Here is a 16,821-nt window from a genome sequence, read left to right as displayed (position 1 = left end):
TTATTTCCTGGCATTGCCCCCTGCAGAGGCAGCTAATTAACAGAGCCAGGGGTGCATCTGGGGCTCTCTTTATGGCGGCATCCACAGTGGGGGGTAGTGGGTTTTGATGCAGGAAATTACTGTGTTGTATCTTGGGTTTTCTCAATTTATATAACAAATGTATGCATAGGTTCAGATGGAAGTAAGAAGTACTGTGTCCGGAATTGGTGGGTTCTTGGTCTCACTGACTAAGAATGAAGCCGCGGACCCTCGCGGTGAGTGTTACAGCTCTTACGGTGGCGCGTCTGGAGCTGTTCGTTCCTTCTGATGTTCAGATGTGTTCTGAGTTTCTTCCTTCTGGTGGGTTCGTGGTCTCGCTGACTCAGGAGTGAAGCTGCAGACCTTGGCGGTGAGTGTTACAGCTCTTAAGGCGGCGCGACTGGAGTTGTTGGTTCCTCCCGGTGGGCTCGTGGTCTCGCTGGCTTCAGGAGTGAAGCTGCAGACCTTTGCGGTGAGCCTTACAGCTCATAAAAGCAGTGTGGACCCAAAGAGTGAGCAATAGCAAGATTTATTGCAAAGAGCAAAAGAACAAAGCTTTCACAGTATGGAAAGGGACCCGAGCGGGTTGCCACTGCTGGCTCGGGCAGCCTGCTTTTATTCTCTTATCTGGCCCCACCCACGTCCTGCTGATTGGTAGAGCCCAGTGGTCTGTTTTGACAGGGCACTGATTGGTGTGTTCACACACCTTGAGCTAGATACAGAGTGCCGATTGGTGTGTTTACAATGGGTGAGCTAGACATAAAGATTCCCCACATCTCCACCCGAGCAGCTAGATACAGAGTGTCGATTGGTGCACTCGAGCTAGACACAGGGTGCTGACTGGCATGTTTACAATCCCTGGGCTAGACATAAAGGTTCCCCACATCTCCACCAGACTCAGGAGCCCAGCTGGCTTCACCCAGTGGATCCTACACCGGGGCTGCAGGCGGAGCTGCCTGCCAGTCCCTTGCTGTGCGCTCGCACTCCTCAGCCCTTGGGTGGTCGATGGGACTGGGCGCCGTGGAGCAGGGGGCGGCGCTCGTCGGAGAGGCTTGGGCGGCACAGGAGCCCATGGAGGGGTGGGAGGCTCAGGCATGGCGGGCTGCAGGTCCCGAGCCCTGCACCGCAGGAAGGCAGCCAAGGCCCGGCGAGAAATCCAGCGCAGCGCCAGTGGGCTGGCACTGCTGGGGGACCCAGTACACCCTCCGCGGCCACGGGCCCGGTTGCTAAGTCCCTTATTGCCCGGGGCCGGCAGGGCCAACCAGGTGCTCTGAGTGCAGGACCTGCTGAGCCCATGCTCACCCAGAACTCCAGCCGGCCCGGAACTCCAGCCGGCCCGGAACTCCAGGCGGCCCGGAACTCCAGGCGGCCCGGAACTCCAGCCGGCCCGGAACTCCAGCCGGCCCACAAGCGCCACAAGCAGCCCCGGCTCCCGCTTGCGCCTCTCCCTCCACACCTCCCCGCAAGCTGAGGGAGCCGGCTCCCGTCTTGGCCAGCCCAGAAAGGGGCCCCACAGTGCAGTGCTGGGCTGAAGGGCTCCCCAAGTGCCGCCAAAGTGGGAGCCCAGGCAGAGGAGGCACCGAGAGCGAGTGAGGGCTGTGAGGACTGCCAGCATGCTGTCACCACTCAGTACCACATCTGAGAGCTGAAGAAGCACTGTAATCACCCATCCCAAAGGAGATGATTTCTCAGGAAAAGAAGTGAGTTTGGGAAATATATTAAATGTATTCTCCTGTCTCTTCCATATTCTTGGAAATTTGAGCCATCACTTATCTCTGATGTGCCTTGCTTGAGAGGGGGTTTCTATACTATATTTGATGATGTGCATCTGATAATACAATATTCAAATGTGTGTTAACTGAGTCTCTAGAGGCAGGTCTCCTGAGAATTGTCAGTTGTGTTTATTTTCCAGTTAAGTCTACTTTCAGAGAGCCATTATTGAAAGAGAAAAGTTTCAACAGAATGGTGATGATTGTTAATATTATTGTGGTAAGACCACTTAATGTGAGATCTATCCTGTTAGCACATTTTTACACGCGCACTGTTGTGTTGTTAACTATAGGTGCAGTGTTGCACAGCAGACTTCAAGAGCTTATTCATCTTCCATAATAAAACTCTGTACCATTACTGTTGAACAGCAACTTGCCATTTCTCCCTCCCTTCACCTCTGCAACAGAATGATAAACCTGGAGAGCATTATGCTAAATAAAATAAGTCAGTTACCGAAGGACATATATTGCATGATTCCACTTATGTGAATTATCTAGAATAATAACGCTCATAGAAACAGACAGTGGGATTTTTACTGGGGAAAACATTTGCTCTTTTAAAAAAAAATTGAGAGAGATTTGCTTTAGTTGATCAAAATTATAAGCTACCGGAAACTCCCCAAGATGGCATATTGCTGAAGCCGTAGTGTGTGCACAGGTGTTGAATAGGCACTTCAGAGATAAGAAGAGTAAAGTGTGGTATAAAAAAGAGAAAAAGTGCTAGAATGCAGTCATTGCAACATTAAAATAAATGCTTTATCTTGGGGGAGATCCTCTGGCCAAACTATTTCAACTTGGAAAGATGTAGTAATATAAAAAGATTTCAATACAAGGAAATAAAGAAATTGCATCTGTGCTACTTCTCAAAAGAGTAAGAATTTAATTGATCAGGTTAATTATTATAAAATTAACTTTTACCATCTACATTAAAATTAGGAATTTTCTGAGAATTTGTATTCTTTTTGTCCTTTTAATAAAGGACTCAATATGTTTAACTCTGTTTTAAACAGGAACGGCTGCCTATGTCTTGCAGTTTGAATGCAAGACCCTCAAATGCTCAGGAATTATCAAGTAAAGTTTATGTTAAGAAACTAGCATTCTGTTGAATCACTCAATAATGGTTATTATTTAGGATGAGCAAAAGTTAATCACAAAAACTTAGATTTAAAGATACTGCTTAAAATTATGGGTGAGAAATATCCTGAAATACAACCTTTATTTATTTTGGAATTCGTTTTAATGGAGAATAATCCTAGCGCTCTATTTAGTAACAAGAAGAAGCCAATTTAAATATCATGCTGATTTAAATATAAATAGTATAAATAATAAAAGTGACAATTTATTGTTACTTTTCAGACTCTGCATAGCTATTTTTTTCTCTATTCTATTCTTATGAAATATTCAGGGAAGATATTATTACTTTCACTTTACAAATGGGACAACTGAGAACTCAATAAATTATATAATTTATCTCAAGACACAGAGCTGGTTCATGGTAGAGCTATCATCAGAAATCTCATGATTCTTAGAGTTATCCCTTTCCAATTCTGAAATCCTCTGGGAAGTGTTAGAATTTACACTCCTCACTAGGAACTACTATTGCAGTTGGAACTCTGAGGCTTTGAGAGTTTTTCCTGATTATAGAAAATCTCTTGTAAAGAGAGGTTTTAATAAACAAAATAAGTCGGGGATAGTACCAGATAGCCTCTATATCCTCAGAGCTCCCAGCATCACACCTTTTATAAGAACAGTAAAGAAAAACAAAGTTCCTTCCCTCCTCCTGCCCTGTGTTATTTTTCCAAAAAAGAAACACACAAACAAACAAAAAAACCTAACTTCACACTAAGTGTGAAAGTGATTGGAGTGGGGGAAGGCAAGCTGGGGCTGTACCAGGTCCAGGGTTGGAAAGAATTAGAGGATTATTACAGTTCTAGTTTGAAGACAAACACTTTTCAATGTATGTCAATGAACTTTGTTAAACAGCCACTATATACTAGTAACCCTCTTAGGTATGTTGTACACTTAAACATCGAAACCAGGGTTTTCCAGATTTCTTATGATGAAACAGATAGAAGGTGACAATGCTGGCACAGCACACATGGACAGTGTGACGGAAGGAGACCAATTAGGAATGAGCGGGTCCGTATTTCTACACACCTGCCACCAGCTGGATGGCTGTGCTGGACGTCTAAGCCCTGGATGCTTAGCTGTGTGATCTGTGAACGGGCAGCATCAGCGTTCCCTGGGTGCTGGTTAGAAATACACCTCTCAGGCCCATCCAGACCTGCTGAATCAGAATCTGCTGTTTCCAAAATTCCCGAGTGATTCTCATGCACCTTAAAGCTTTAGAAACACTGTTCTAATTAGCGTTCTTAAAATATTGTTATGGGATACAGGTTTTAGTAAATTCTCAGGATATTCTACCATGTACTCAAGTTTGAGAAACAGGAGATTTAATAAATACTGATGTTTGGATCCCATCCATAGAGATTCTGTTTTGATTGGTGTAGGGTGTAATCTGGCATTAACATTTTTAAATTGCCCCTGGTGAGTTTTATGAATGGCAATGTTTGGGAACACCTGCTTTAAGTTAAGCCATGAGCTAATTATTCTTCACCATATTACAGATGTGGGAACTGAGAAGTTATAAGGAAATTCAATTTGTGAGTGGTAGAGCCAGACTTAAGCTTAGACCCTTAACTCACTTCTTCTCAAAACTGGTCTGTGCTGTTTATTATTTTACGGGAGAGTTCTATATTGCTATGTTTAACACATTAGTATCATTTAAATATATTTTTTCCATAATATGCCTGTGATGGATAATACTGAGTGTCCACTTGATTGGATTGAAGGATGCAAAGTATTGATGCTGTCGTGTCTTTGAAGGTGTTGCCAAAGGAGATTTGAGTCAGTGGGCTGGAAAGGCAGACACACCCTTTATCTAGGTGGGCAGCACCTAAATCAGCTACCAGCTCTGCCAGGATATAAAGCAGGCAGAAAATCATGATGGTAAAGCAAACTAAATATGGCCTGAGAAGGACTCAGTACTTCCATAGTTGAGTCTTTGTGGATGAACTGTAACCTAGCTTAATAGTCAGACAAAATTTAAAACCTAACTTTGTAGTATGCACTGTAAGAATGGCTGAATGTTGTCCAATCCCAGTGAGATTCAACCACTCATAGACTGCTTTTGTCCAAACTGCGTTCAAATAAGGCAAACGCCGAGCTGGAACCCATCTCACTGTTTCTGTACCTCACTTCTGATTCCTGTACGTCACTTTACTTTTTTTGTCTATAAATTTATTCTGACCACAAGGCACCCTTGGAGCCTCTGTGAATCTGCTGTGGTTCTGGGGACTGCTTGATTCGCGAATCGTTCATTTCTCAATTAAACTCCTTTAAATTAATTCAGCTGAAGTTTTTCTTTTATCAATGAAAAGACTAGACTGGCTTAGCCTTCCAGCCTGCATCTTTCTCCCATGCTGGATGCTTCCTGCCCTTGAATATCAGACTCCAAGTTCTTCAGTTTTGGGACTCAGACTGGCTTCCTTGCTCCTCAGCTTGCAGATGCCCTATTGTGGGGTCTTGTGATCGTGTGAGTTAATACTTAATAAGCTCTCCTTTATATATACATCTTATTAGTTCTGTCCCTCTAGAGAACCCTGACTAATACAATGTCTCCATTGAAAAGAAGAGAAAATCTATTAATAAACTGATATAGTCATAGCCCCTCAAGAAAAATACCAAAGAAACTCCTATGCTGTAGAGAATTATTTTGTTATTGCTCTAAAGACATCAAAATAATTATACGTCTTGTTTACGATGCTTTTAAGTTGATCACTTTCAAAGATGTGTCCTATCCATTCATGTACATACATTTAATTTCATATTGACTCTTGCCTTTTTCAGCAGTGATCGGTATAAATTATCTAAAAATCAATCCTGAAGGTTATACTTTATTTTTCCATTTTGAACCTTGCCTTTGAAAGATCATTTATATATTTTAAACACAATTTTAAAAACGAATCTCCAGAAGTCTAATTTCTCATGTTAACCAAATTAGAGAGGTTAATTAGAAGACGAACTCTTAGCTAAAACCATCATTAGAACTTGGGTATTATTTCAAACGCATCTCTCTTCTTAATCTTAGCAGTTGAAACAATTTCACAGGTTAAACCAGCCAGCTTGACGGCCCATGAATGGCTACTCACTAAAGGGTCCAAGCAGTGGCAAAATGATGGTCCTGTCTCTTAAAGGCAGAGCAACAGAATATTTGGAATTAAATAGCCTGGACTTAAATCTCATCCCAGTGGACAACTGGGAAAATTTGGAAACATTAATCCTGCTGAATATTTGTGCGTCATTTAATAACTAATAATATACGTATTGAATTAAGTAGTTAGCAGGATTTACAACACTGTGTGTAAGGAGCCTCGCATGTGTTTCCTGATCTTTGGTGTTTTTAGAGTTAATATTATGACAATGTGTAAACTTGGTGTCGAGAATTAAAATTTGCTTCACAGTTCTAGTGTTCTATACACTGTTACCTATGTTCATCGCCTCCAACTCATTGAGGCTCACGATGCTAAGGTGAATTCTGGATGGAAACCCAGGTCTGTCTGCTTATAGGGACTTTTTCCAACTTCAGGGTTTCCTGCTTTTGCTCAATTGATCCTTTCAAGGCTCAATCACATTTGAGCTACAGCAAATCATGGCGTCCATCGTTCACTGATTGACTATGTTCCAGTAGTTGCAAGAAAAGTAAAGGGGGATAAAAGGAGAGAGAGAGAGAGTACCCATAAATATTCTGAAGTATATGACTAATCTAGTATAATGGAAACTCAGAAAATAAATTGTATTTCCAAATATATATTTCTGAATTTTTTGGTATTTGTTATTGGTATTCTCTGAAGGGCCACTTCCTTTTCTTTCTAATGTGCTACGTCCCTACAAAGGAATGACAATTAATTCACTGGAATAAGAATCACACTAATTGGCACACAGTCCCAATCTGCTTGGCATGTCATTTAATGTGGAGCCATTTACCTGGTCAAGTGAATACTTTTAAATTAAACAGTTTTCTTGCGCTATGATTGATGGCAATGCAGTCTAGGGTGAAGTCTTAAACATAATCCCTTATAGGATTTCCTAGGTTCTCCCTCAGAGTTTCTAACTCCATAGATTTGGGGATGGGTCCCAGAATTTCCATTTCTAACACGTTCCCAGGTGATGCTGAAGCTTCTGGTCCAGGTACCACACTTTGGAAACTGCTGTTTTAATGCTTACATGTGGTAGCATGAGTTAGTTTTACCTGGGGCTTTTAATTCCAAGTTCTGCGACTTAACAGCTGTGTTATAATGATTAAGTTATATGATGTCTCTGTAGCTTGATTTCTTTGTACAATGAGGAAAATAATTCTACCCTTTTAAATAAGATTATTGTGATAATTTAATAAACGAGAAATTTCTTACAATGCCTGGTACATAGTAATCACTCAGTAAGTTATGTCAATTGTCAAAGCACATGTCTAAATTATAGATGAGAGACAAATATTGTGAATTCTATAGCAATTTAATGGCCTGTTCTCTCTACCCGTCACTAGCCGTACCTTACACTGGTTTATCCAGTGCTCTTCCTTTCCTGAGGGAACCCAACCACATTTACTGCCGAAAGCACTCTTTCGGCACTTCTAACATAGGTGCAAGGAGGAAATTTCAAGAAATTATGACAAACTACAAGGCTCAAATCTCCTTTTAAATTTTAAAAATCAAAACATGTATTCATATCCCATGGCACATATGGATGAAGATATTGTTTTTCTCAGTTAATATTTTAGTTTTGCTTTTGCGCCACAGCCTTGCTTTTTTTTTTTTGTAAGCGTCCTTTATCAGGCTACTGCAGAATTGCACAAATACTGAATTGCCCCAAAATATTTGCTTTTAATTTGTTTCTTTAAAGCAAATGTAAAACTACAATGGGTTATATTTACCTGGAGGTTTTATCACCATACACTTAATTTAAACTCACATGAAAATAGAATTAGTTATATTTAGTCTTATTTTCATCATTTACCTAATTTAATATTATTCTTAGTACATAACTTAGATATAAAAAAATTTGTATTTTTTCTATCCTCCATTTGCCCTAAATCCCCTTAAACCAAACAAAACCCAAGGCAAAATTTTTGCCTGGAAAACGTGAAGTTTGATTAGTTCCACCTACTTTCATGCACTTTAATTTGGGCCCCTTCTCATTGGTAGTCTAGAATATAAACTTTTTTTTTTTTTTTTTTAAGAGATCTGTTTGGAAAACCTACCAAAACAAGACAAAATCAATGGTTTCCTTATAGAGAGAAGCCTGGGGTAAGAATTAGCAGGAATTTCTCAACGGGTGCCGCTGCTACTAGTTTTTTTATGCATGATTGCTTGTCATTTGGCAGAAATCAATGGTTCTCTTTACACCACAAGAGCAGTGGAAGTGGGGGGAAAACTGCAAGTTAAGACTGCTCTGAATGTGGATTCAACACTTCACTGTTGTCCTCCAACATGTGCCCTCAAAGTACCACTTGGCTGGGAATTAAAAAGTGCTGCCTTTAGCAAAGCTTTAATTTAAAATAGTCACAGGTGACAGCTCTGTTATTTTTGCACGTTCAGATACAGCCACAGCTGTTTTTATGTATCTCAGCTGCATACACACCCATTTGTTGTAATTATTAGTTTCTGATGTAGCTGAAGATACATCTCTTGAATGCCTATCGAGGCTAAATTAAATTAAGGAAATCATACTTTTCACCTTCACTCCCTTTGGTCCTGCTTTGCTGCAGGAAATTGCCACAGCGTAAAACTTTGAGCCTCATTTCATCTCCCCCCTACTAGAAGTGATTTCCAAAGTTGTCCTAGGTTCCTAATCTATTCCAATTTAATAGTTACTGACATTTTTTCCCTGTATATTTAACACACTACAAGCAATTACCATGTGGCAATTATGAATTTAAAAATAAAAAAAAACACAATTATTGGTTGAGCTCCTGCTACTACTGCTTAAACATTGTTAGGCCTTTGAAGAATAAAAAAGTGAATTCGATCTGCCTCCTGCTTTCTAAAAATTGCCTTTTTGCTCCTAAAAATACATGTACAGCTTTTTTCATATAAAATAATTTCGAGTTTCTTCTATACACATAAAATACTTTCAGCTATTTTTGATTTCAGGAAATATGAAAAATTATGTATACACAAAAGAATTGCGGCATGACCCGTTTGAACTCTGTCTCAGTGACAATTTTGGATTGTAGATCTCACTTTGTTTTGCTTATTTCTGTTTGCTGTTCCACCTGTGGTCCATTCACGGTATTTGATGTGTTGCAAAACAATGGAATAATGGCTTTCCCACCAGTAATGTAAGAAGAAACATGGAGGAACTAAGTAAGGGTCTAGGAAATTTGGGAGAGAGGAAAAGAGACATAATTAATGAGGAGAGGGATCAAGAAGATTGGCAGGATTTTTAAAAGGGAATTTGATTTGCAAGGTACACAGAACATGGCACACAAAATTGTAAGAAAAACAAATTTTTCTTTAACATTTATATAAAGATTCCTTTTGGAAAATATAACAAATTTGGTTGCAGAGTGGTCTGGGGTTGATTTGCTTTTAAATTGGAAAAACACAGTTTTTTTTTTTAATTTGAAATAAGAGCTGATATGCAATATTGTAGGGGAGTTGGTTGACTTTTTAGTCGGAATAGTGGCTTTTACAACCATGGTGACAACATTAACTGTGGATCCTCTTGACGTCTTCATAAGTTCATTAATGCTGGGGGAAAATATGCATAGCAACTAATCTACCAATATTTGAGAGAATTAGGCAACCTCTCAAAAATGTAGGAAAGAAAATGTAAGTCAACAAGCTTACACAATGTAAAAATCATGAATAGGCAGGTAATAAATAATAGAAATTGATTTTTTTCTGTCCAGTAAAGACCATGAAAAGAGAAATATTATAATTTTAACATAAGAGTGCTCTAGAATACTGGGTTTGTTTTTTTAATTGATTAACATGATTTTAAAAAATTATCATGAATTAAAAAATATTTTCTCCATTACTTTGAGTTATCACTTTAAACATAGGTAGTATCAAGATACGTTTCTGAATGGCATATTTAATTATGACCACTAAAGAGCACCCATGAAATGGAAGTGTTAACAGCAATGTTCTGTTGTAGGAAGATAATCATATTGGTTATGTCTGCTTTATAGTAATGTTATTGTTGATTGATTTGCCTTTTCTTAAGTCTTTTTGGTCTTTTCTTCTATTTGTTCTAAGAGACCCTGTTCAAAGGGACATTTTATTTTCCTTTGTACAACAGTATTTGCCTGATGTTTACTCTCCTCTAATAAATAATATTAAACTCTAGTCCTAATACATTTACTTACCTAAGGAAATCGGCCTTGTGATGGACCCCTGGAGGAGAGATGCATTTCTGGATGAGGATCTGTTGAGAGTTTGAGCATTTGTTCAGCTACTAAGTCACTGCCACCACCTCGTTAGCTAAACATACTATGTGCTCATTCCTTCATCAGTAAATTTTGGTTGGGACACATGACAGGTGATAATAGAGGTTATTAGCTGCAATGCTTATTAAAATATTTGAAGATATACTTTAACACATTTTAATAATTATTGAGAATATCCCTTAATAACAGTAGCTCTTCTAAATGAAAGCTTTTAAAATTGCATGTAAGTCAAAACAAAGCATTATTTGTTATTCAACTTTATATAAAAGCTGTCCAGTGATTTCAAATATGTACTAACATTTAATTTCAATTCAAAATAAGTATTTTTACGTTTTTATAAACTGATTAAATCACGTTATTGAATTCTATCCCTTTATAATGAATAAGGCAATGAACTCAAGTTGTTTCTATTCTATTAGCCTTTACTTTTCCCTTCCCCCAATTAACCCTAAGCAAAAATGTATTGACTTTGACCTGAGAAGAGATACATCAGTTTTGTTATTTATTTTGCCGCTACTCCTATCTCCCATACATATATGGGATATATATATCAGCACAAATTAGCAGGCCTACCAATTTCTTACTCTTGGAGCCAGTCTGATCTTCTAACTCTTGAAATAAACTACCATGCAGCACTGATGATTGTTCAAATTAGAGCTTAGGGTTGATCATAATGTCTTCATTTTAGTATCCCCTTTAGGTTGACATTATTTGTTAAAAAGGTAGTTTTCAGTCCGATTTATGGGGCATTATTGATAGTAAGTCTACTTGATACATTGCACATACCTTTCTTCTGCCAAAATGAAATGTTTACAAAAATGTATTTGACCAAACACTTTATGGTAAACATCACAGTGTGAAAGGGAACTATCTTCTTTGAAAGGATTAAAGCCTCCAGATAGATACAAATATGATTTTTTTAAAGTAGACACATGTTAAATCATGGAACAGCAAAGGGGATACTTTATGGAAATGAACTCACAAGATAATAATTTGAATTTGACAAGGTGATAATTAAAGTCCCCAGATAGATTTCTTCCACATCTGTATGCCTTTCAGTAAAGTTGGTTAGCATATTAACTACTGCTGGAGAATACAGAAAATATTCATGGGATGTAAAACTGCAAATTATTATTCATTTCAATTTGTATAATAAGTGTAACAAAATGCAGTGCATACAGTATTACACAAGAGGTACCAAACTCTGTTATAGACATTTTTAGAGCAAACGCAGGATCCTTATATGACCGTTTTTGTCTTCAAATATTCAAGACATTTAAGTATGAATTACCACTTTTTGCAGTTTAAAACAAATTTTGTATATCTTCAATGCTTTCTAGGGCTAACAAATTCTTACTTCGAATGACTAGAGTCATTTTTAAATATTATGTACTAGGATATGTGGATATGAACATACCTATTTATACACAAATATATGTACACAGCCAAATAAATAATTAGTGTAATCTATATATATTAATATTGTTATATTTTCCTCCAGAGAAAAATTGAGGTTTGGTGACCAGAGAAGAAAGCATCGATGTGTGATTAAAAAAAATATATGTATATATATATATCCACTACATTTCTAATTTCAAATAGTGATCCTACATACTAATTCTCTTATTCCTAATTGAGTTTGATTGTACATTCATTTTAATTTAGACATTTATATGAGAAAGCATGTTTAATATGATGATAAGAAACTGTATGAAATTTTGGGAAAGAGCTGTTAAGTGTGCCCACACACTGTGGGCACTAAATGTCACACTGAGAATGTCCCTGGTCCTAGCTGATCTATAACAGGAATATTTTCTGTCATATGGAATTTAAAGATAAGAAATGAATCACCATGCAGAGAGATGTGCTATCACATCCCATCTATGGAAAAAACAAATGAAAAAAAAGCATTAAGAAAGACTTTCTGAAGTACAGCATTACCTGCATTTATGATATTTTCATACATAGAAAACAAATATTATTCTCATGGTTTTGAATAAAATTGTCACTTTTAAAATTTGCCATGGAATATCACAATGGACAATGCAGGGACCCATCAGTCCATAGTCAACGGGTGACCAATTGTGAAAACTGATATTCTCTATTAGGAATATTAGCTAGAGTAGGAGAAAAAACAACGTGTTTACAAAAAGGAGGATCATTTGAGATCAACTTTAATGTGAAAGTGTGTAGGAATGGGAAAAAAGATACAGAAAACATCTTGACAAGTCCACTTAGGAAACTACTAAGTTGGTGCAAAAGTTATTGCACCAACTAATTACTTTTGCACCAACATAATTGTAAGTTATGCTTGAAGAAACTTAAAAAGAGAGACAGAGAAAGTACACAAGTATAAAAGCAAGTGGAACAAGAAGTGAAAATGACCAAAGAACATATTTGTTGAACATGGGTATTTTGACAAGGGAGAATAGTAATTTAAAGTACAGTGCCACAATTTGGAGAAGACTGCTCTTGCACACAAGTGAAAGCTCTCATCGGTCCTGTCTGATGCAAATTACGTGTACATTGCTGTGCAGGTGTCAGATCGCACATAGCTGGGCTGGCACTGCCTCTGTGAGGAGAGGAATGCAGCACATTCTCCACAGGCGACTGGAAAGTCTGGATTCTGTCATCTAGAAATACACTTTACTTATCCCCTTGGCAAATTAACGGGAAAACAACCTCTTCACTTCTGTGTTTTAGAATTTCTGTTTATGCCTTTTCATTGCTTTATGCAATTTTATTTTTTCATGAGGTCAGGCACAACTAACTGTTGATTTTCACCAAATTACCTTGTTATTGGCTTGGCTCCACCGAGCAGCCCCTTCCAAGAAAGTTTCCCAAGAAACTACGTATTTCTTCTACTTGGACTCAGCTGTGTACCTATTTCTCTCATCAGCCATTAGAGTGTTCCACTAATATAGTCAAAGGAGAACATCTGGCCTATTATATAAATGAATACCAGTTTTGAAGAAGATGTCTTTGGAGACAGCAGAACAAAATGGCTTTTTTTTTCCTACATAGGAACTCTTGGTTTTTCCTCACTGCCCGTTGTCATTTTTTCTACCTTACTCAGAACATGATCTTCCCTCAACCGCACCTTTCTCTAAGTTTGAGCTGTGCCGTCTTTGTGAAACAAGTGATATGTGATTTATTTTACTGTTTCTCCTTCTAAGTGCCACAAGCAGCATCCTTCAGAGACCATCTGTGCCTCCTGCTGAGTCTCTGCCTTTTCTACCCGGCTAGCTTCCACCAGAGCCCATTCTCAGGTAGATCTGAACCACACATGGAGGAGATTTTAAGAACAAGTCTTGTGACACTTCCTATGCTTTGGGTCCAAAGACTATTGATTTTCTGATTTCCCTGCAAGTGTGTCAGATTCTGGCAAAACTAGCTTGGAGATTACTGAGTTTACTGATACTGAATGACATCAGGACTCACTCTTCTCCTTTCATTTTTTTGCTATGAGTGGGAAAAAATATAACTGCGTAAGCAATGTACTTTTTTTCTTAATGCGATTTAATCTTTACTAAAATTAACTTTGATAATCATATTTGTAAAAAGTGTTTAATTTTTGTTACTTTTTAATTTAGACATTGATTTTTAAAAATCTTAATCATTGCTATTTTCACTCCTGACTTTATCACCAGTGTCTATATGCATAAACACGAATCTTTCTACTCCTATCGATTTAGCAAAATGTAAATAAAATGTCTTTAATTTATTTCAATTTTGTGTATTTTTTTTTAAGTTTACTTGCCTGGGTTGAGCATCTTTTAGTATATATTTCATTGTGCTTTACTGAAAATTTGACTTAAGACTCAGTGTGCTACTGTCAAACTCTCCTTATCATAGTCATGACTATCTCATGTAGTTGAGGTATCACTGAGGGCGTAAGGAGCGACAAACCCTCGGGTAATGCAAATTGGCATAGTACCATCCATCTCATCTTTAACCAGCCTCTCCTAATCTTTGCAGAATTGTCCATTCTAATGCAGTCTTTCTTCATTCTTTCACCTGTGGCTCCATTAAATGTTTTTATAGGTAGCCTCTCCATTGGAGTAACTGGACTAAGGATGGACTCATTTCTTAAGAAATCCAGAAAAGCAACAAAAATCTTTCCAGTTACTACTGGAAAATTTCTGCAGTTACACATGTATCATTAGGTTCTCACGTACCATTCCTAGATTCTATCTATCTATTTACCTCTGAGGCTTCTTAGATTAGCCAAACACTTTTGCAGCTCTAGTATTTGCATTGTAGGGCCTTGGCTGAGACCAGATCTCCCAATATTTGGATATATTGAGGACTGGAAGTAAAGAAAGACTGCCACTTCACACCTATGGAAATACTACCTTTTTCCATAGAGGCAGCTTGAATACATGATTAGGAATTAACTGTGACTTTGGTTTAGAGGAAAAAAACCAAAATGGTTATTTGGTTATATAGAAAAGGAAGGAAGGAAGGAAGGAAGGAAAGAAGGAAGGAAGGAAGGAAGGAAGGAAGGAAGGAAGGAAGGAAGGAAAAGAAAGATCCTTCCACCCCCCACCCTCCAGGAACGTGGCAGTTTGAGAAAATCAAGAATAAAACATGTCTTATAATTTTTTAAATATTATAAAATATTTTCCTTATTGTTAGTAGAATTCCATCTCTGGTAAGAAATCTGTCAAAGGCACTTGACCAGGAATCTGGCTCTTACAAAATGCAATAAAACTGCAGGCAATGGGGAAATGACCATTACTGAAACTCCTTTGGAGAGGGCTTAGCTTAGGAAGTTTTTGAGCAGTTCTACTCGATGACCAACTTACTATGCTCATTTTTACTTCCTCCTGTAACAGGATGACTGACACTTCTCCTCTTTGTCATGTGACCTTGCAGAGCCTTCAGGAATTTATGTCAATTGCACATTTTCCTTGGCCAGTGGCTCTGGTCTTGGCCGTTGACTTGCATCAGTCAACAGAAATGTTGCAGACATAATATGAGCAGAGGCTGTAAGTAAACACGTGTGATTTGGATTGGCCTCCTGTGCTTCTGCCATTTGTTGGAGCAACATTATTCATGCCACCACAGGTCCCCAAATGAGAAGTTGCATGCAGCTGATCTAGACTTAAGCCATAGCCTAGAATCACATCCAGCCCATCCCAACAGACCCAGAGTGAGCTGAAAGCTTCCCAGCAGTTTCAAGAGCAGAGAATGGCTGTTGTTGCAAGCCTTTGGGTTTCCTGGTTATGTATAAAGCAGCATTATTCACTAAAAACTTCATAAATACAAAGCTTTCTGCATGAATTTCTATTCTGTGCCCTGCAAGCTTTAATTAAAGGCATGTAGAGTGAAAGTCTGATTTTAGCTGAATTTTGGGAGGTAAGGGCCAAGGCTGGATGCAGCCTAGCAGTGGTGCTGTGCCATGGGAAGGGACAGCATGTGCCCCCAAAAAAAGTCAGAACAAAAAAACCCAGAAAGTTTGAGTGTGGAAAAGTGCTACAGGCTTCTAGAATCAGTTGGCTCACTGAAGGTCAAGCAGCAGCCATGAAAAAGTTGTGGGATATATTAGCATTTTATAGGGATTCTCAGAAATACCTAGGGAGACAAACCCCATAAAAGGCTAGACTTGCTGCCATAATACACAAAGGAACACGGGCCATTGGTATTTAGGCATTAAAGGGAAGCATGACCCACCCCTGAAGGCTGAAAAAGTGTGAGACACCTGGTTTATATTTATATAAATTTTTGCACAGGACAATTCAACCTTCTAAGCACAATGCAAAGTAGCATATCCAATCTATTAAGCACCATGCCTCTTAACTCATAATAAATAGCATATAGCAATCCTGCCGCAGGCGCTAACATTTATTGAGTTTTTCTATTGACTAGGCTGTGCCAAAATATTTTTCAGGTTTTAACTCATTTACTGATTCCTGAGATAAATTATTTTACTATCTTGATTAAATAACTAAGTAAAGTTTGGTTTAGAAGTGTTTAGTAGTTACACCAAAATCCAGCAGCAGAAAATGACTGTAATTTCCTACATAACAATCCTTTGATAGTTTTTCTTTATCCCTTCTCCTTACATCTGTGACTAACACATTATACTTCCTTAAAATAAGGTGGGAGCCAGCATTTATAAAATATATACATAAAGAGAAAACTAACATATGCATTAAGGAGAGGTGGAGAAAAAAAGAAAGATTATATATAATCATTTATTTTTATGTCAATTTGTGTAATTTATCTATGTATATAAATGACTTACAATAAAAATTAGTGTATTCCTAGAAATAATAGACAACAGGGAATTGTATTCTTGGGGTGAAGTCTACAATGGTTAGACGGAATAGTTGTATGAATAACATTTTTGAGTATATTAGCTTATCTTCAAAATGTGCTTGGTCTTGTCATTTAGATTATATTATATCCACGTATATAAAGAATAATGATATTAATATACTCTTACTGCTAAATTTATACATTACTAAAAATAAAAAGTGTCATATATTTGAACCTGAGGACTTATTTGAAAGTCTTACA

The 16,821-nt window shown here is 37.9% G+C and overlaps 1 long non-coding RNA gene across 1 annotated transcript in view; it reads left to right on the top strand.

The window, feature by feature from the left end:
- Nucleotides 1–1,455: 1,455 nt before the first annotated feature.
- Nucleotides 1,456–16,821, top strand: part of LOC131383181 (uncharacterized) — a 49,375-nt gene continuing 34,009 nt past the window's right edge. The window contains exon 1 of the long non-coding RNA XR_009212996.1: nucleotides 1,456–1,718. This is a non-coding gene — a long non-coding RNA (uncharacterized LOC131383181). The remainder of the gene's footprint in view (nucleotides 1,719–16,821) is intronic.

This window comes from Hylobates moloch, unplaced genomic scaffold (assembly GCF_009828535.3).
Source record: "Hylobates moloch isolate HMO894 unplaced genomic scaffold, HMol_V3 SCAFFOLD_4, whole genome shotgun sequence".
Taxonomy (NCBI): domain Eukaryota; kingdom Metazoa; phylum Chordata; class Mammalia; order Primates; family Hylobatidae; genus Hylobates; species Hylobates moloch.
This window is presented reverse-complemented; position numbering and strand designations above follow the sequence as displayed.